This window comes from Nyctereutes procyonoides, unplaced genomic scaffold (genome assembly GCF_905146905.1).
Source record: "Nyctereutes procyonoides isolate TBG_1078 unplaced genomic scaffold, NYPRO_anot_genome, whole genome shotgun sequence".
Lineage (NCBI taxonomy): Eukaryota > Metazoa > Chordata > Mammalia > Carnivora > Canidae > Nyctereutes > Nyctereutes procyonoides.
In genome coordinates this window covers 43,139,080-43,160,836 of record NW_026575030.1, presented here as the reverse complement: position 1 = coordinate 43,160,836, position 21,757 = coordinate 43,139,080, and the positions used below count along the sequence as shown (strand labels likewise).

The 21,757-nt window shown below is 38.0% G+C and overlaps 2 protein-coding genes across 7 annotated transcripts in view; one reads left to right on the top strand and one right to left on the bottom strand.

Moving 5' to 3' along the window:
- CMSS1 (cms1 ribosomal small subunit homolog) overlaps positions 1-21,757 on the top strand; it is a 372,389-nt gene that overhangs the window by 36,563 nt on the left and 314,069 nt on the right. The gene's annotated exons all lie outside the window — the stretch shown is intronic.
- The window catches only part of FILIP1L (filamin A interacting protein 1 like), a 273,763-nt gene that overhangs the window by 25,573 nt on the left and 226,433 nt on the right, over positions 1-21,757 (bottom strand). Inside the window, exon 1 of one of the 3 annotated variants that reach the window (XM_055315898.1) lies at positions 21,590-21,662. The exons of the other annotated variants lie outside the window; for them this stretch is intronic. The gene's annotated coding sequence lies outside the window, so the exon portion shown is untranslated. Of the gene's footprint in view, positions 1-21,589; positions 21,663-21,757 lie in introns of those variants that run through there. 3 annotated transcript variants of the gene reach the window in all.

Genomic DNA, 21,757 nt, shown 5'->3' with positions numbered 1-21,757 from the left:
GATCAACTTTTCTTTTTAAGATTCCATATATAAGTGATACCATGCATTATTTGTCTTTCTCTGTCTGGCTTATTTCACTTAGCATAATGCCCTCTAGATTCTCTTTGTTGTTGCAAATAGCAGGATTTCCTTCTTTTTTTACGGATGAATAATATTCCATCATATATATCTTTCACATCACATTTACTTTATCTATTCATCTGTTGTCAGACACTTCATTGTTTCCAGACCTTGGCTATTGTCAATAAATCTGCAGTGAATATGAAAGTTCAGGTATCTCTTCAAAGATGGTGATTTCACTACCCTTGGATATATATTCAGAAGTGGGATCACTAGATCATACGGTAGTTTTTAAAAAGATTTCTTGAAGAACTGTGAAAAATGTTCTGTGACAAATGTTGGTATTTTGATAGGGATTGCATTAAATCTACAGATTGCTTTGAGTAATATGGACATTTTAACAATACTAGTTCTTCCAATCCGTAAGCATGGAATATCTTTTTCAATTTTTTATACCATCTTCTGTTTCTTTCATCAAACTTTTATAGTTTTGGAGTACAGGTCTTTCATCTCCTTTGCTTTGGGCATAAAATCCAAAAAATATTGCTAAGACCACTATCGAGGAGCTTACCCCCTATGTTTTCTTCTAGAAGTTTTATATTTTCAAGTCTTATATACAAATATTTAATCCATTTCCAGTTGATCTGTATATAAGATAGTAGCCCAGTTTATTCTTTTATATGTGAATATCCAGTTTTTTCAAAACCATTTATTGAAGAGATCCTTTCTCTATTGAATATTCTTGGCTCTTCTGTTGAAAATTAATTGGCCATATTAGGATTTTTTTTTTCCTGGCTTCTGTTTTCTTTTTTTTTTCTAATACTTTATTTATTTATTCATGAGAAACACAGAGAGAGAGAGAGGCAGAGACCTAGGCAGAGGAAGAAGAGGCATGCAGGGAGCCCGATGTGGGACTCAATCCAGGGTCTCCAGGATCACATCCTGAGCCCAAGGCAGACGCTCAACCGCTGAGCCACCCAGGCGTCCCTGTTTTCTGTTCCATTCATTGATCTGTGTGTCTGCTTTTTATGCAAATACCATAGTTTTTGTTTGTTTGTTTTTTGTTTTGTTTTTGCTGTAGCTTTGTGATATAGTTTGAAATTAGGGATCATGATGTCCTGAACTTTGTTCTTCATTTTCAAGATTGCTTTGGCTATTCAGGGTCTTTTGTGCTTACATATACTTTAGGATTGTTTTTGTATTTCTGTGAAAGATGCCATAGGAATTTTGATAGAGATTATACTGAATCTATAGATTGCTTTGGAAAGCAATATTTTTCCTATCTGTGAACATGGACTATTTCCATTATTGTCATGTCTTCTCCAGTTTATTTAATCAGCATTTCACAGTTTTCACTGTGCAGATCTTTTACCTCCTTGGTTAAATTTATCTCTTAAATATTTTATTCATTCTGTTGCTATTGTAAATGGGACCGTTTTTCTTAATTCATCTTTCTGATAGTTTGTTCTAAAAGGATTTTTAAAAACGATGTACCTCTTAACACATTTTAAAGCTGTTATCTTCAAATTCTTACTCAAAGTTTAAATAACTGCAAAAGAGATATATATTAACATTTGCCATATCCTCTCAAAGTAACCATTGGCAAACCAGTCACCCAAATCAGACATTCAAGAATAGTCTGACTTCATTTTTCAACCTCAGTAAATATGTAAATACACATCTCTTTGGCAACCATTTCATTTCTAAAAGAGATGAAGCATAGCAGCTTGCCCAGAGTTGTTCTCAGATGAAGAAAGAAGTGCTTGATTCCTCCCGTGGTTCTGAAGCTGTTGCTGCTATGCTTTTATGGAACTCACTCAGGAGTAAGTCTTTCTATCATTGTTCCTTTGTCTGTACTGTGCCCCAGAGAAGTTTCCAGCCCAGAAAGATGCATTTGGTAAAAGTTTATGTTAGAAGACTGTTTTGAAAGGATTGTTGCAGAACTCACAACACAAACACTTTTTCTGGTAAATCAGTTTTGGAAAGTATATGTGTGTGAATTGTGGATGTAGACATTGATTCCTTTAAAGTTTTCCATGCTTACAGCTCTGGAAGTCTTTGTGTATCCTCAGGGTAGGTGCACCCCACTCTCAAGACTATCGTTTTGGAGTACTTAAATTCATGTTCAAGTACTGATAGTACAAGACTATAGGAATATTCACTGAATCCTGTCCAATAAAAACAGGTTGTGGAAGCTGGTTTCATGGATACAAATTGAGGTAGTTAAGTCCAAACTGGCTTAAAGCAGTGTCTTATTACAATTTTTCTTTAGAGTTTCTATTATGGCTTAGAACTGTTATAACTTACTGTGGTTTATCACTATTATTATGTACAATACCAGTGCCTTGTTTTTTCAAAAATATCACATCTATCATCTTGAATGTTCTTTGGTACTAACCATAAGGCTGGTTCTTTATGACAAATTATACATTCAGAGGGTCTTTTAGTTTTTGTTTACATATACATATGTTAGCACACATGTGTGACTATATTTTATCTCCTCTATGTAAGACACTGAGTGTAATATTCATCATATAACACATATGAAACAGATGGTTTGTCTAAATGTTCTAATGCCAGTCATACCCATAATAGTTTATAATTTTCACCACCTTTGATTTTGTCTAATTTATGTCCATTACAATCAACCCTCCTAAAATACAAGCTTCTTAAGAATTGGGCATATGTCTGATTCATTTGTTTCTTCTACAAATATGGTACCACAAAGCCCCTTACATATGTAGGGTATCAAATATTTGTTTTGTTTACCAAACTGAGTGTTTTTTGAATGAAGGAAAGAATGAACAAACATGGAAAATACTATATCATTGTCCTGAATAGTTTTATTCACTTTTTAAAAAGAAGATGCTCTAATGTTTACTATGTGCATGGTTTTAAGTATTTAAGAAAATGAGGTGTAAATGGTTTTTCCCAGTGGTGTTTTCCAAGTACCTTATTGGACTTCAGAAAAAACTGAGACTGTTGCAACATCTGTTCTTCCACCTTCAGATTCCTGCATTAGAACTATATGTGCTTGTTTGAGAAGAAAGAGCCCCTCACTTTACTTTGGTTATTTCATCTCTGCAAATAAAGGAGCAGTTCTTTTATTTTTTTTTCCTTACAGTCCAGAACTCAACCAGACAAACAGATTTATTGTACAAGCAACATTAACCAGCAACCAGCAAATGAAATTGGAAAGGAAATATTCATCTATACTCTGACTACCCTAATACATCAATTATGTTTCTACTTTTCCAGGTTCTTTTCCAGTTTTTCTGACACCTGGCCCATATAAATAAATGTAGGGTGATTATCAAGCAGTAAAACCAATTCCACAAGCCATTAGTAGTATTGTGTTGTTTCTGTTAGCTGTAGAAATCAATCTGTAAGTAGAAAGCAGCTTCAGAGTCAGCTTAACTTCTCATCTGTCACTTTTAGAAGACACGTACCCCACGTATTATATGGATCTTGAATTTAAGTTTTTGATGTTATGAATATGGCAAGATTTTTTCCTTTGATTTGCAAACAACAAAGGACTATATTTAGTACTGGGGCTCTACTGAGATGAACAGAGGAGGGCTCCTGTTCTCAAAGCATTTGTACACTGTTGGGAAAGAATGAGTAGATCGTTTCCAGGGCAATTCAGTAAAGATTGCCGAGCAGTAGTTCTGAAACTTTTTGGTCTCATGACTCATTTATACGTTTAAAAATTATTGATGACTCTAAAGAGCCTTTGATTATATGATTTACATTTATCAATATTAACTATTAGAAACCCAGACTAAGACTTTTTTAATGTTTGTGTATTTATACACTAAAAATAATAAGCCATTGTATATCAACATGTTTTGTGAAAAATAACTTTACAACCAAAAAACTAAGTGGGAAGAGTTGCATTGTTTCCTGTTTCTGCAAATTCCAATGTCTGGCTTAACTGAGGACAGCTGGTCTCAATTCTTTTTCACACATTCTGTAAGCTGTCAGAATAGTGATGTCACAACACATCATGTAGCCTCTGGAAAACTCCTTGTACACTTGTAAGGAAATGAGAGTGGAAAAGATAGTGTTATTATAAAAATAACTTTGAACTTGTAGAGCTCTTGAAAGGGACCACCACACTCTGGGGACCATTGCTCTCAAGGATAGAGAGTTGTAGCATAAATGACAAATAGGTCTTTTTCCTGGAAAAGCCTCTAGTTTGGGCTGTCACCTTCTGCATTGAGTGAACCCTATGCTTCATCCAGATTCACTGACCTAGTCACTGCTCCAAGTGTTTCCATCATTAATAAAACTAGTTGTTTGTTTCCTACCTTAGATATTACGTAGGTGGAAGATCCTCTGCCTTCAATACTTCTCTCTCCATTCTAGAAACATCTTAAATGACAAAACTGTCTCCATAAGACACTGTGTTTTGTTTGAAACCATAATTTGAAATAAGGCCATGGAAACCACTGAATTGCCTGCTTTTTTAAATGCATCCATCCACAGTGCTGTGATTAGACAGGGTCCTGGGAGGGGACAGGACGTCACGTCCCACCCCAACATTTAATTCATTTCAGATCTTTATGAAGCAGTTACAGTGATCACCTACCATATGTAAGATACTGTGCTTGTTATTTGTCAGTTTACCTTTTTCTGTCAAAACCTGCCTGTATACTTGTATATCTCTGGTCATAACATACAATAGTTTTCTATCAACAAACACATAGTGTGATGATACCAAATTCTGTTTGGTCTTTTCTTAAGATATATGAAATACTGTATCTCTCATTCTAGTTCTAAGTGTGTATAACTTCACTTTGGCAGGCCTTAATTTCTATATTTGCTTTTATTCTTCCAGAACTAGTTTAATACATTATATTCTCTTCCTGATTTAGCAGGTTAATTACTAAAGCAGAAACTATATGCATCACACTGTTTATTCATTTTCATATCTGCTTTCATGGCTATACTTTGATAGTGTGGTTATGATTATATCCCACCGTATCCCTTAGCAATTCTTATCCAATATAGAATTTTAATTTTTGCATTGCACGGATAGCAGCTACATTCATAACCATAGAGCTCTAAGCAGTTTGCAGAGTAATTATATGCAGTTCTTTGGAAAGCTTCCTTAGGTTGAGATAGGTTCATGATAATCAGGCCTATAATTTATGTTTCTTTGCTCTACTCCCTCTTTAAATGGGACTTTTCACTGTTTAGTCTGATTTTTAGGAGCACTCATAAAAATAGCTATGACCAGTCTTTTTTATTCAATGTGTGCTGCTTCCTTTTATTTCTCTCACAAGTCAAAGGTTTTTTAAAAATTACAGCTACAGCATACCATAGTCATAATGTAATGCTCAATTCATTTGACTTGGTCAGCAAGATCTAGAAGAACAGTAACACTTTTTTTTGGCATCTGCTAGCTGAGTATGAGTGTACATCTGTATCTGCTTTATGTCCTTGTTATTGAAGATCCTGTCATCATCATTGAGATCATTTAGAGACACCATAAATGGGTCCAGATCCAGCAAGCCGAGTTACTACTTTCCTTCATTGTGAAACAAGAATTGGGGCATGAAGTGACAGAGGAGGTTTTAGCTGGTGTCAAAGGAATATATTGTAAAAATGGGGCACTGTGAGTCAGGACTTTTCATTATTGAACAATTTTGTTTGGATCCCTAGGGATTAGGGGAAGTGAAGTAATAAGATGCAAATAGTCAAATGACCTATTAATAAGGAGCTTGGGAGCTTTTAGAAGAAAAACAGGATCCTGTGAAACCCTCAAATTGGACAGAGGGACAGGGGTTGGGGCAAATCTCACTCTTTCTTAAAAAGAGGAAAAAAAAACAAAACAAAAACAAAGAAACTGACTGAGACCAAGGATCTCCTAGAAAGAAAAACTGCTGAAACCTGTGGTTTTAGAACCAGAGAAAGGCCACTCTGAGAGCTCACAGGCACAGAGCTTGGGGAATAAGGCTACAAGGAGAATAGTTTCATTTTGAGACCATAGAATCTGGGCTAGAAAAGATTCCACACCCAATCAAAGGGCCAGGTGGAGACTTGAAAGGGTACTTTAGTTTAAGCCTGGGAGAGGGAACTAACATGGAAGTGACAATAAGGACAGCACATGTAAATCCGTACAAAGATAATTACTTAGAGCCTGAATTATGTGTTGTCTCTTAAGTGCTATGTTGTCATTTAAAGAGCTTTCTAGAAAGAGCCATTGGATGATGGATGTTCATTTAATACACTAAGCTTATGCCTCCCCATACCCCATTTTAATTATTTACATTTTTTAAAAATCTACTCAAATGGATTTTTCCTTTTGCCATTTACCCAGATGGATTTTTCTGCCTTGCTTTGAATATATTATAGCTATAAAGAAGGAGCTTTTTTAAAAAACCAATTACTGTGAATACACTGCTACACTAAAGAGCCTACTCTTCTTTTTGTGTTCTTACCCCTCACATACTGTGCATGAGATTCTTAATTATTTGAAAAATATCCCTTAGATAAACATTTTAACATTTTCTCTTTTTCAGACTTTTTATTTTGATTTCTGCTATGCCAAAAACAAAACACACATATACACACACAAAACCTAGCCTATCTTTCATCAGATCGAGACATCGGATCCTTGGCTGACAGAGTTTTAGGTGGACATCTCCCTGATCTGAACTAACCACAGTCATGATGCCTTCCCCTTGCTGCCTTGACTCTCTCTATGGAAAAGCATTCAAAAAGCTATCCAGGCATGTGATGCCTTGGGTTGTCACAGATGTGTGTGCTCTTGTATTCCTGAGAGTGCCTTGCCTGGGACACAGCATACAGAGCTGCTCTTAAGTTTAAGTGAGTGATGGTGGTGGTAATATTGGGCCTGTCCCCAGGTTCCTAACACTTTATCATTCTTTCCATTCCTTCCTCCCTCTTTCTGTGGTTGATTTTGTCCTCTTTCTGATTTGTGTTCTTCTGTATCTTACCCTTTTGCCTCAAGGTAACCTTGTTTAGGACAGGGCTGATGTTCTTCCTACTGCCCCCGCAGTAGATGGCACTATACCCTGCAGGAAGCTGAGTGGCAAGGGGTAGGCAGGACAACTGACAGGGAGCAAGTATACTTGCCAGCAGTGCAGCACCAATGGAAAAGAGGCAATAGAATACTATGGGAGGTAGGGTAGTTCTGGGGGAGAAATTTGGATCCTGGGGTTCAATTTTCAGAGTTGCATCTTGGCTTTCCTGTTCCTACCTAGTATGACTGAAAATGCAACTTAATTTCTAGGATCTCACTTTCTTCATCTGTAGAATGGGAATAATATGGTGACTTCCTCATAATAGTGTTGTTCTGAGGATTAAGTAAAACAATCCATATAAAATCTCCTAGCATACTATCTGTCAGAATACATATTAATGACTATTAGAAGTAGGAAACTGATGGTGAAGCAAAATAGAAGAGCACCTCAGCCACAGAGGACTGGCCTAAAGTAGGAGTATCTTTTAGGAGTTACCTAGGAGAGAGAGAGTATATACTAGAATGAAAGCTATGATACATAATCTGTTTACCATGATCTACTTTCAGGCCATTAATGGATCTTTTCAGTCACGCACATGGTTAGCCATACCGAATGTCATTTTAGGGCAGGGTTTCTCAGCCTTGACACCACTGACATTTTGGGCTGAATAATTCTTTGTTATGGGGGCTGTCCTATGCATTGTATGATGTTTAGCAACATCCCTGGCCTCTACCTACTGAATGCTGGAAGTCACCCAGTAACCAACCCCCAATTCAGAATAGTTGTCACAACCAAAAGATATCTCCCAACATTGCAAAAAATTTGGGGACAAAAATCATCTTTAGTGGGGAACCACTCTTTTATGGCATAGGTAATTTTTGGGGAAACTTGTATTAGATCTCTTTGTTGTTTGTCTCTAATCCTCATACTAATCCTCATGTCTCTAATTTCATCATCTGCTGCTCAAATCTCAAATGTATTTGGGATTAGCCAGTATTTTCCATTTCTCTTTGGTTTACAGATATGTACCACTGCTCTTCTCCCTTTCCTGGAAAAGAATAATGTTGTAAATGTGCATTATTCAGTGAAATGCCAGCATGTCACAATGGATGCAAGTAGCTGACCTTCCCAAAGCCCCTCTACTGTTTTGCTCATCTTACACCTGTTTTTCATTTCTTGAGAGTGAACATACACTTTTCTTTGCTTGTTTGCTTGGATACTCAGAGACAGTATGGGCTGAGTGATTTGGTACAGACCTGGAGGGAACTGTCTTTTTCTGTATATGCTGCTTACTGCCAGGTATGGTTTCCCTAGTGAAAAATATGGAGAAGACTACTGAGGATGTTTTATAATGTTTTTTTCTTTTGTTGAACAGTTCAGATGAAAATATAAAGTGACAGGTTGAAGAACACCCAGATTGAGAAACAAGTCGTTTGGGTTTTTCATATTATTGTATAATTAACTTTGTAATTATTTTGCTCAATTTTAACTCAAGCAAGTCTGAACTTTTTTTATTTTTTTAAAAAGATTTTATTTGTTTATGAGACACAGAGAGAGGGAGGCAGAGAAACAGGCAGAGGGATAAGCAGGCTTTATGCAGGGAGACTGATGTGGGACTCGATCCCAGGACTCCAGGATCACGCCCTGGGCTGAAGGCAGGCGCTAAACCGCTGAGCCACCCAGGGATCCCAAGTTTGAACTTTTGTAGATTAGCATTCTTAAATATGTAATACATATTTCAAAATATGTATATTAAAAGGTAAATTGTGTGTCTTTCTCCCACCTCAGTCTTCATCTACCCATTCCCCTTTTCCAACCTAGAACCATTGTACATATTTTCTTTTATATGTACTTCTAGTGTGTCTTTATATGAGTAAACAAATATAATTTAAAATTCTTGGGCAGCCCCGGTGGCGCAGCGGTTTAGCGCTGCCTGCAGCCCAGGGCGTGATCCTGGAGACCCTGGATCGAGTCCCACGTCAGGCGCTCTGCATGGAGCCTGCTTCTCCTTCTGCCTGTGTCTCTGCCTCTCATTCTCTCTCTGTGTCTCTATGAATAAATAAATAAAATCTTAAAAAAAAAAGATTCTTATTCTTTATGTAAGAAATAGCATACTGTAACTATTCATCTGTCACCTTGATTTTTGCACTTAAACATTTTCTTGGAGATCTTTCCATTACATCAGGATTCTGAGGCAGGGGTAGGAAAAAGGAATAAAAATCAGCATGACTGCTAAGTCAAATCTTTATAACTTCATGCAAAAGAAATTAAAATGTGTAGGCTTTTTTTAAATCAAATAATATAGAGGGAGTCATATACTTTTGCTGTTTTAAAAGTTTTAAATAAAAGATAAATTTCACATAAAAGATCATTTTAAGAGAAAATGTAATAGTAATATTATTTATCAGTTTTATAACAGCACCTTGATTATAGTATATCTGTCTCTAAAATGCCTGTGTGTAGCATCTGTATTTTCTTAATTGAGAAACTGAGGCCTAGGCAGATTGAATAAGATGAAAGGCCATTGTTACGGGAACCCTGAAACTGGAAAACCCCAATTCCCAGCTACTATCCAGTGCAGGATTTAGCTTCTAGAAACAGACAAGCATACTGAAGGTCTATTCTGTGCCACTTGATCTTAATCCTTATAACAACTTTATTAAATATTATGTCCATTTTATAGATAAGGGTAACAAACCAAAATACTAGAATGTAGACAGGTTAAATAGTTACCGAAGAGCACAATAACCAAACCAGAATAAAAATTCACTGACCGCAAAGCATGTGTTCTTTCCCCTTAAAAGCAGACCACATGCTAGAGAGCCAAGAGTACTAACCTTCAAAGGTTTCCTCTTTTTCCCATCTCATGTTTTTCATGTTCATTTGTTCATTCCTGTACTCTCCACCCCAACCCCCTTTGGCTCCTTGAGTCCTCCTGTCTTTGTTCACTCTGCTCCTGGCACACCACTTTCCTTGTTGTTCCCTGAACACAACAGGGCCTGTGTATTTTGTACTAGATACCTCCCTAGGAGCCCCTCATCTCCCTTATCTAGTACCATCTGGTATACTGTATTTTTCTTATTTGATCATTGGCTCTCTCCTACCACAATATAAACTTAATGCCAGTGGGTAGGGGTGTGTGTGTGCGTTTTATTCAATAACTGGTCAGTTAATCGTCAGTTTTATTCAATGCTATATTTTTAGTTCAGGAACAGTACTTGGGTACTTAATTGGTGTTCAGTAAATATTTAAACAAATACCTATTCTACTTTTGAACTAAGTACTATGTTAAGGATTAAGGGTGTAAATGTAAGCAATAGATACATGATAAGTAGTTTCTTTCCTCTACAGTCTAAGTTACCATTTATTGAGCAATTATTATATGCCATGTACCTTGCTAGTCTTGGAAACAGTCATAGAAAACAAGTATTATTGTCCTCATTTCACACAAAAAAAGCAACTGAGGCTCAGAGGTTAGATAATTTGCCAAAGGTTCTGCTGGTCAATTGGCAGAACCAGAATGCCAATACAGTTATTTCAAACCTTGTTTCTCACCACCATGACATACATCTACATACATACAGTTCCTATCTCCTATATCTCATGTACCAGCCTCTCCAGTGAATAAGTGTTGTAAAATTATGCATGTCAAAGGCACAGAAAATCACTGCCACTTACGATCTGTTTTGTTACAGTATTTTCTGTAGGTTCATGATTACTTTGAGCCTTGATGATGAGATTAACAAATATTCTCTTAATCACTGTAATAATAAAGCAAGTTTAGTCATTTGGCATAAATTCATAAATATTTTTAGATGGTTTAAAAATTGTGACTTTGCCAGTAAAAACATCTTATGTTCCCCAGAGGAGGTGGGTTTGTCATAAATACCATTTCCGTTGAACATTTCAAGGAACTTAAAGTTCTCGGAAAATATTTTTAACAGGCAGCCTTTTCTCAGGCAGACTACAAGGGCATAATACTATATAACCTTAAAAGTGTGGGTGCGGGTGCATGTGCTTTATCTTATTTAAGAATATATGTATTTCTTTTTGCTCAAATTCATTTATATTTGGATGTTTGTGCCTAGTGGGTTGAGGTAAACAGACATGGATTCTTTAGAAGAGCATTCTGATGTAGCTGCAGAAATTTCTCTGTTTTTAATCTCCATTAGTCCCTTTTTTTCTCTTCCAGGATCACAGGTTATTTTCACTTGGATATTGCAAATAGGTATTTTGGAGGATTAGTATAATTCCTTTCTCTTAACACTTATTCATTGGTAGGTTACTTTTCTTTCTTGTATTTTCTCTCCTTTAAAAAGCTACAAAGTATACCCTTTCCCAAATCTCATTCTGAGCCAAAAAAAAAAAAAAAAAAAGTTTTTAAGTCCCTAGTTCCTGTAAGTCTTTAAGAAAAAAAAGAAAGAAAAAGGCTTTCCTCTTTCATTTGGCTTTCATACGTTAATTCACTGGTGTTCATTTTGTCAGATGTAACATAAAAGGCCAAAACAGAGAGCAGTCATGTGCCAGAGTGGATGAGTTCACTGGTTTTCACCTCCTTGTAGTCTGGCTGCCTTTACAGAGGCAGTGGCTAACGTGGTATGCTTGGGAAACCAAACATTTCCTAACTTGTTAGTGGGAAATTAAAACTTCAGAAATTTAGAAACCACAACAACAGAGACTTATATTTTATTGTGACTTTTGAAGTCACACAATTTGCATGAGAAACAGGCTAAACAGGAGCCACAAGAGTGTAAAATGTGAAACATTTGATCCTTAGAGAATTCCACCCCTACCCCTTCTATTTTAGCTGTAGTAAATCAACAGATAAGGTGCAGAGGAGCTCGGAACATTAATAGCACTGAATAGTGGTCACAGGTCAGGGCAATGGGAGGATAAAGGCTGATGCTTGGCTTGGCTTTCTGCTAAGCAAACAATCAGATTGTGAACCACAGTGAACATCCTCCATCTCTCCTTAACCACTTTTCCTAGTTCCAGAGGATGGCTGGTTTCTGTCTTCTCCATGATGTTTTAGAGAGCTTGAGTATGCACCACATGTAAAGTTTAATTATAGACAGGTGGGAGCGTTTTAATCTAGAATCCCTTAGAATGAAAATGACCATTTTTCTTGTGGTCTGTGTTTTGCGTCCCCTTGTGTGCATTGTAGAAATTAAAATTATTTTGGTCATCTAAGCCTTGTTTAATTTTCCCTGACTGACAATTCCGAGCATTTGGGTTACATTTTCCTTTTCTCCCATCCTGAGTATTGAGAAGACAGATGCATGAACACAGAGTTTGATCCTGTTTTCTCTTCTCTAAGTTAGTTGGGTTCTTTTCAGATGAATGTGTTCTAGAGAATATTAACTTTATGTAGTGGGGGGCAACGCAATCAAGATGTTGCAGTGATTAGCAACGGACGTGCTGGGGGTGCAAGCAGTGACTTTATACTCAGCTTCCCTTTGCTTTGGGTCTGCTGCTTTTTTTGTTGTTGTTGTTCCTGAGCAAGTTTCATTCATTTACTTATGTTTATTCCTAGGGGAAATCTGTTTGTGGCAGAATTAAAAAAAAAAAAGCTGTCATATACCTTGTGTATGTGCTATATGAATATCCATCCATTTCTGTCCTGACCATACCTTACCTTGTGATTTGTATTTTATTTTTTTATAATAAATTTATTTTTTATTGGTGTTCAATTTACCAACATACAGAATAACACCCAGTGCTCATCCCGTCAAGTGCTCCCCTCAGTGCCCATCACCCATTCACCCCCACCCCCTGCCCTCCTCCCTTTCCACCACCCCTAGTTCGTTTCCCAGGGTTAGGAGTCTTTATGTTCTGTCTCCCTTTCTGATATTTCCCACACATTTCTTCTCCCTTCCCTTCTATTCCCTTTCACTATTATTTATATTCCCCAAATGAATAAGAACATACAATGTTTGTCCTTCTCCAATTGACTTCACTCAGCATAATACCCTCCAGTTCCATCCACGTTGAAGCAAATGGTGGGTATTTGTCGTTTCTAATGGCTGAGTAATATTCCATTGTGTGATTTGTATTTTAAGAAAGGTCAAACTATTTCAGATTTGCAGTAGTTGAAAAGGGTGTTTTTAAAAATACTGATTTCACTATTCTTCACTTTTAAAGTTCACTCATTCATAGCCAAGAACAAAGAAGACCCCAATTTTCAAACAACAGAAAAGCCACTTTCAAAAGAGCTGTGTATCTAATGGACAGGGAATGCTGGACCAAAATGTGCTACTGACTTATCTCTAGGACTTTGCCTCATCTGCCTATCACCTCAGCTGCAATGTACAATTTGATCTCAAAGGTTCACAAAGCCTTCGATGACGCTCAAATCTCAGTTCCACAGAATAAAAACCCCACCAACCTTTCAACTCCTTTCCTCCCTTCTTTTTTGTATAGCATTGTATACAAATTCGTATGTTAAAAATGTATATTTTGTTTCATCATTATTTTGTGACTTATCGAGGACCCCACAGTTCATAAATACATGGAACCTTAATTGGAATTACATGGAATTCAGATTTATTTTTGCTTGTTATGTCAAATATTGTTGATCAAGGTTATAACTATGCTGTAAAAGTAAAGAAATAAATCTTTTCAGCGTCTGACACTTAAAATGTTATGCTAAGTTTGAAAGTACATTGAAACTAAAAAATCAACACCTAGGAAGAAGTACTTAGACTACTAGTTTCTGACAGGGATTCTTTTTTGTTCATGGCTAGGATGTGATATAAGCTCTTTAGCCCATGTTGTAAGATTGGTCTTACCCATTTGTTTTATTTGTGTGCCTCCCAGGCATGATAGGGCTTTCAAAGTAAAACAGGGAGATTCCAGGCTAGCTTTTAATCCTTTTGCTCTTTGGTCCTTTAACTACTCAGCAACTTGCTTCTTATTTCAGGTGACTAAACACCCTTTGGAAAGCTCATGTGGGTTTCTCATAAGAGGGATTCCCTTCTAGCAGGAAAATAAGAATAAAAGATAGCCTCACTTTTCAGAGTAGCTGAGGTTAGGCACTAGACACATGGATTCTCTCCAAAACTTGATCCTTTACTTTACATTATGGCTGGGTATAAAAGAACATGAGCTTTTCCAGACTACATCCTACAGAGCACCTCCTCTTTGGTGCTGAGGCAACCCCTTCTGCCTAAACCTGGTGGAACCCTATTTATAGCCCAGGTGATGATGGAGCACCATCTTTGTAGCATAACTAGACAAATAATAGGTACCATTTACTGAGTATCTGCTATGGGTCCTGCACTATGCCAACTGCCTTACTGCCATATTTAATATTTATTTTAAGGATTGAAATCATTTAAGATGACTTCCTTTCTACATAAGGCCAGGTTGTTCTGAAAGCCAAAAAATGGATTTAAAAATTATAGTTTGGGTGTTCGGATCCTGGTTCAACCCTTCTCTTTTTACCTCAGATTCCCTTTCCATAGTAGATTTCCAAGGAATAAATGTGCCATCTTTTTGGAATGTTCCATTCAGTAGCTTCCATTTCCATTTCAGTTCCCATCTTTCCTTTGAATATTGTTCCTTAACTTGTCTTGCTGATTCCCCCTTTCTGAGTCCCCAAAGCCCTTACAGTTTTGTAACGCAAATGCTTTATATTCTTTTATTCCACTTTCTAATTTGTTTTGGTATATTAGTTTTGTGCTTGAACGCTAAGCTCCGTGAAGGATTTCATACCTCTGTAACCCCCATATTGGTTTGAGTTCAGTATGTCCTTGATAACCAAATGATTGAGAGGTGAGAAGAACCATTTCTTAAGGGGAGCATAACTCTCTCTTGGACTGAATAATACCTAAAGTTCTCAGAATTTTTTTATTATTATTAGAGCAGAAAAAGAAATAAAGTTTTGTTCCTCTTGTTCCTGTCACTTCTGAGGAGGGACAGTCCTTTAGTGAAAGGAGCAATTCTCTTAAAGACAAATTTAAATAAAGTCCAGATGGGGGAAGTCCAGTCAGAAAATCTGAACTTTGACTGTGATTCTTTGCATCTTTATCCAGCCCAATGAATTTTATAGGATTGTAAGAAGAATCTTATGAGGCATAATTTTGGGGGAATTGAGTGGAACCCCAAATCACTTGACAGAATTGTTCTCACCTTTATCTGAACAATCTGTTAGCCGCATTTATCTAGTTGCATGAAAGCCTGAAGGGTAATATGCAACTTCAAACATAATATATTTCTTTTAATAATATGAATGTTTATCTTGATAATAAATGAATCAGTATTATTTTTAAAGAACAGATGATCTTCCCTTTAGCAGCAAAGGATTACTTCTCACAGAACTCCACAGAGTGATTTACATCCTCTGCCATTTCCAGTTAACAGACTAACAAACTAAGGCTAAGAGACTTGCATAGCATCTCACTACATGGCCCTTTGTCTTTAGCAAGAAGGAACTTTCTCCGGCTCTTCTCAAACTCCTAGGGCAAGCAGCCACTGCCTTTTCTTCACATGCAGCAGCAGTCACTTAAGTCTTGTCAGCCCAAATGTGATGAATGTTTTACATTCCTTTTATGATTTCTGCTCAGAGATTTGTTTTTTGTTTTGGTTCACTTATAAAAGAATTTTAAAAAGAGGGAGAAAAACTTAGTTCACCTTTAAACTTTTGTTCCAAGACTGGTGGGCCATGAGATACAGTAAATCTGGCAGATTTGCTTCTGTCTCAGCCGCCCATCTGAAGGGCTGACCTCATCTTTGAGGCCATCCTTGGTGCAATGATGTGGAGCTCTCACAGGCTCAAATACTACAGTTCTGTTCATCTTTTCTCTGTGCTTACAAGTGGACTTTTCTCCACACATTCCTCCCAATTTCTTTAGCTAATTTTTCTGTAATGATATGATCAGTATTATATTTTTATATGGTCTTTGGTTCTATTTGATCAGAGTACCCTTAGTTGTTACTGCTCATTATTCTATCCTTCCTCAGTATTTAGAGATGCTTATGGTGGATGACAGTATCTCTTCTTTTTTAGGTTTGTGGAAGCCAAGGCTACAGGAGGCTTACCGAGGGAATAGATGGTAGAGACAAGAAGAGTGGAACTTGGATTTATGAACCATTATTCCTAGTCTTTAGTCTTACCACTGAGATAACACGATTTGTCCATGCCAGTTTAGTATCATTAGTAAGTACGCAAGTAAGCTTGAGGATTGACTCTATTCTGGTTGGGTTTGGTTTTTCTTTAACAGTCCTACATTGTTTACCTTAACTTAATTTTTACGTACAGCTGACCTGTCTTACCTATGTTGCTTTTATTAGTCCATTAAAAAAAAAAAAAAAAAAAAAAAGCAGGGACAGGACCATTGTGCAAGAGCTGCTGGTGATCTTAGTCATTGTCACAAACATGGGGCCCGTCAGTGTTAGTAGGTATACCTGGGTTAGTGACATGGTATGGTGTGTGGAGAACTTAGTTGCTGGGCCTGTTGTCCTACCTTGTGCTTATTAGCACAATACCTGAAAGATACTCAGTAAACGTTTGCTGCTGAGGAAGAGTTACAAGCCCTAGGCTGGCTTCAAAGGTTGACATGGAAATTACCTAACTGAAACTATAGAAAAGTTACTCCTTTTCTATAAAACCTGGCAGATGCACTGAACTACCCACAGAAACTTCAGAATCAAAGTGTATGCTTAGAAAGAGGTAATTTCCTGATTTTTAGTTATGGCAAGGACAAGCTTTTTGGGCCAATGACTGCATCTTCTAGGCCTTCCACTGAGGCACAGAGATTAGGGAAGACAGAGGAACAAACCTACCCTTCCTTAAAGACAAAAACCACTACAATCTGCTTATCCATATCTTGCTTCCCATCCACTCCATGCCCCACAGCCATTCACATGGTACTCTTTCACCACCTTTATTCTCATTATTTGGGGGAGGAAGTTAAAGTGAGGCAGGCGGAGGTAGGCAGAGAGCAGAGAAGCATCTGACTTAGCCTACCTATACAACGCATAGTATATAGTACAAAGTAGATTTTGCTACATTGACTTCATTTGAGCCTGAGTTTCCTGATTTTTGTGTTTGTAGTCAGTTCTGTGTGGTTACTTCAGACAGTGGCAGAGATATGTTATGGGCTACTGAACAGAATCTTGACAAAGAGGCCCTTCCTAGCCCACTTTCCTTAGCAAATAAGGAGCTTCGAGGTTGTAATTTATTTGTTTGTGCATTTATCCAACACCCTACTTGTCCCAGTGACACACCTACTAACTATAATAAGGTACTTTGCCAGGTGTTAGGAATGAAGTTGCTTGCAAAATTGACCCTCAAGGAGTTTATAGTCCTAGAGACAGACAAAGAAGCAGTTTAATTTAATGTCATGTAGCAATGCATTGTGTAAAGGAAAGTAAAGCAGGATTAAGTATCACCAGGAGCTTATAGCCTTCATTATTTCCTTTGCAGTTTTTGAGGAGGTTGTTTTAAAGGCATTGAGTAACTGAGTTTTGAAAGGGAACCTGCTAGCTGGGGAAGGCTGGAGAGTGCAGAATGCTTAGTTGGAAGATGCTGAGAGGAGGTCAGTTATCAAGTTAATGTCTTTGACATAGAGTATATATTCTTCCTGGGGAACCACTTAGCTTCCAAGCAGAGTGAGCTTTGCCACCCGAGGACCTTTAAGTACAGTTATTATTTGTTTTCTTTGTCTTCCTTTTATCACCCCTTCCATTGTAATAGCCTGGTTGGATTCTACTGGCTTTCACCTCCCTCCATTCCACTGGCCTTCTTACTGCTTATGCTTATTAACAAGAACTTTGAACCTTTCCTCTTTCTTTTTTTAATGGGTTTTATATCCAAATTAACACCTTTAGTGCCAAGGCTTCTTCTGGGGATTGTGCCCTCATCTCTTTCTAGCACTAATTTAAGGAGAAAGCAAAGACTATAGCCCAAGAATGCAGAGGGCCCTGGCTCTGCCTCTGAGTAACTCTGTCCCTGAGCCAAGTCACACTGTGAACATCAGTTTCTTCTGTAAGGTGAGGGATTTGGATCAGATGGCCAAACAGCTTCTTCTAGCTATAAAGCTCTGTGGACATTCCTTGCCAGAGAGAGAGAGAGAGAGAGAGAGAGAGAAGAGAGAGACAGAGACAGAGTCTGTGTACACTCTCTGGGGCCTAGGGCATTTCATTGTCCATATAGAAAAACTTAGCAAGTTTCTTCTCAAACTTACATTTGTGGAGTTGAGTGTTTATGTTCTTTTACTGATAAAACTGTCTGTTAGGCTAGAATCCATAGTTATACACAAAAACAAGAAGTTGGGTGTAGGTTTGGCTACATTTACCTGCCCTAATGGTACACTTACATACACACTTCTTTACATACTTTCTATCCCCAACCACCCACCAACTCCCCCCCACACACACACACCATTCCTCAAGTTTGTCATTTAAAAATAGTACTTGTATCTTTAAGAGTTAATCTGATTTTGGAACCAATAAGGAATAAGAATGTGAGGATGGTCAGGCTGGAAAAAGAACACTGCTAATGCTAACTGTTTTGGAGCTCAGAATTAAAACTGCCCCTGTCCTATCTTAATCTGCTAAAGCATCTGAGAGAACAAGCATGAAAAGGGAATGCTTTTCCTATATCTGAAAAAGAACCAAGGGACTTTCCTTGGAGAGCCTCTCTACTTTTGTTTTGCCCAGCTTTCCTAATTACAGGTAATGTTAGTACAGAAGAAAGGCAGGGGAGAGATCATTGCAACTCTCCTTTTTAAGAAGAAGAAGGATGTAGGAGGGCTTACAACAGTGTTGGGATGATCCGCTAGGATTTAGTGCACCTAACATTCAAAGTAGAAACTGACCAGCACATATTAAACATAAGTGATTGAATTGGTGGGCCCACAAATACCATAGTGATGGCAGAAGCAGCCAGAGAAATGTTTCTTTTAAAGTGTGTGATGCCGGCTGCTTATGCAATGTCTCTTCATCTTTAAATCCTCATTGAAAACATAATTTACAGACTAACCAATCAGATTACAGTGAAGCTACATTCATAGTCAAAGACATATTAAATAAACTTTAAAAATAATTGAAAATTAATGAATGATATACCCAACAGGATAAGGTAAGATGTCTTAGATTTTTCAAAGATAATGCCTGGCTATGTGAACAACAGATTTCAGTATGTGAAGCAGGTTGAGACCAATATTGCTTTACATTTTTTGGTTATTATGCCACAATATCCAGTCTTTTATATCCTGCCCCCCTTCCTTTTCCCCTTAAAGAGGAGGCTGTATTTTTTTTCCCTCTGTTCACCTCGTAAAAGCATTCACTTTTCTCTGAAACATTAGATATAGACAGAACATGACCTAAGAAGAAAATGAAATTTTATTCTTGGTCCTCCATTTTTACTTTTTTACTTTAAAATCCATTTATTACCAAAGTCACTTCTTGGGGGGGGGGGAAGAGGCAGCAAAGAACCTTAAAACAAAATTCAGAGCCTTTTGAGAAGGCAAATTTATGGGAATTGCAACTAGACTTGAAAATTTAAAAAGTCAAAGCTTGATCTGTGTTTTCATATTGGCTCTTTCTGCAGACTCCATCACAGCATTAGGAAAATATCACAAAAATATCAGTGTTTCACATTTAATTGCCATAAAAGGACAAATGAATTTATTAAGGTAAAATTAATGTGTGCTTTATTTGGAAGTGTAAAAACTTACATTCACTCTATCTAAAACATTTTTTCCATCATATAGATTGTCCCAAGGACTAAGAAATGCTCAGAGAACCCACTGTGTGATAATGTATCCATAATAAATCTTATTCAACTTTCAGTTTTAAAAGGGTCTTAATGGTGATTTGTTATTTGAACCATGGTTTATAGTTAATAAATGGGGAAAAGTGTGGAATATTGAAATGTGTCATATAAAGATTTAAAAAAAATTATGCTTGCCTATAAAAAAATAAAATGCAGACCCTGGGAAACACAGCTGTTAGAGATTTAATAAAGGTTATGATTTTCAACAGTTGAGCTATAGTTTATGGTACAGATGGCACCCTGGGTATAGCTGAAACAATAATTGATGGTTTCTGTTTCCCTCCTCCTCTATCAGATCCAAAAGAGTGGAATACCTTTTTACCAAAGCGAGAATTTTTCGGTTTCCAATTACAGACTGTATCAAATAAACAACTTTTCTATTGCATATTTCGTACTTCACAGTGACCTGGGTGTTGGCCCCTCTTTCTTCTCATTATGGTAGGCTTCCCTAGATTTGAAATAATAGTTTTGGGGAAATCCTACTTTTCTATACTAACCTGCAGTTTATATAGCCTATCTTCAGACCAAATAACATATAATTTTTCTTTTAAAATACTAAAACCAAAATCTTGCATTGGTCCAAACAAAATTAGCAAACAAAACAAAACTGTGAAGCAAAAGTAGTAGGCACCAATATTATATGCTTTAAAATACTCAACCACAGGAATTACTTGAAACACAAATAAATCTTGAGTTTGGGGCATATAAAAATGCTGTTTCAAATGATACATAAAATACAGAGGATATTTAAAAAGGGAAATAATTCAGTCATACATTTCTTAAGTCTTATTTTACAGTGTATGTTCAGACCAAATAACGTTTGAATGCTAAGTGATTTTTTTCATCTCCTATATCAATGTTTTAAATGAGACGTAGCATATTTTCTTAACTCTTCTAGTTTTTATTCTGAAGAGTAAAGTAAAATGTGCAGATTTTCATTCAGGTGTTCCATTATCATATGGTAAGGGTTCATTTATAGCAATAGCCTTTTCAGGGTTTAGATGTAACTTAAAGTTCAACATGTCATTGATTAGCAAAATTCTTCTACAGACCTTACTTTTTTAAATCAGTATTTCTACGTAACAAACTATTTCCAAAATATTACTCTAGAGAAACTGGCGTTATCTTCAATTTTCAGCGCAGTTTGTCATTCATGCATTGATTAGGTTTGAAGAAGTTGGAACTCAAAATCATGAGAGTTCCTTCCATGCACAAATTGACAAATGCTTTTAAGACAGATCAGAGTCTGTAAGATTCTTTTTTTTTTTTTTTTTTTTTAAGCTTACAGAGTGTTTAAGTGTTTAAGTCAGAGTCATCCTGCTTACAAGATGTATTTCTCACGGGGACTTTTCTAGTCTTTTATACGAAGATCCACCACGGGGCGGGGGTGCAGGCCCGGGACTCCCCTGCCAGGTGCGCGGCAGGGTTCGGCGCTCCGCTCCCCGTGCGCCCGAGGGCGTGGGGCGGCCGCGCTGCGGCGGTCCCCCCCCCCCCCCCCGGTCCTCGACGCCCGCAGAGCCCCGCGGGGGGCTCGCCCGGGGGCGGGTCAGAGTCGTCCCCCGGCACAGATCGCGGAACCGTCCGATCCCACACCTGCTCTCCGTGCGAGCGAACTCCCTAAGCGTTGTGTGAGTCGGGAGGCTGTTGGAGCTAAGCGAGCACTGGACCGCCTGCCGGGACCTGCGTGCGCCTCGGGATGCTGCTCCCTCCGGAGCCACGAGGGCCGCCTGCCGGGGAGCGGCGGCTCGCCCGCGCTTACCTGAGCTGCCTGCGCGGGGCCGGGGCCGGGGCCGGGGCCGGGGCCGGGGCCGGGGCGGGGGCCGGGGCCGGGGCGGGGGCCGCGTCTGGCGGCGCCGCGAGAGGGCTGCGCGCGCTCCGGGAGTCGCCCGAACAATGCGAGCGGGCGCCGAGCGCGCCCGGCCTAAGG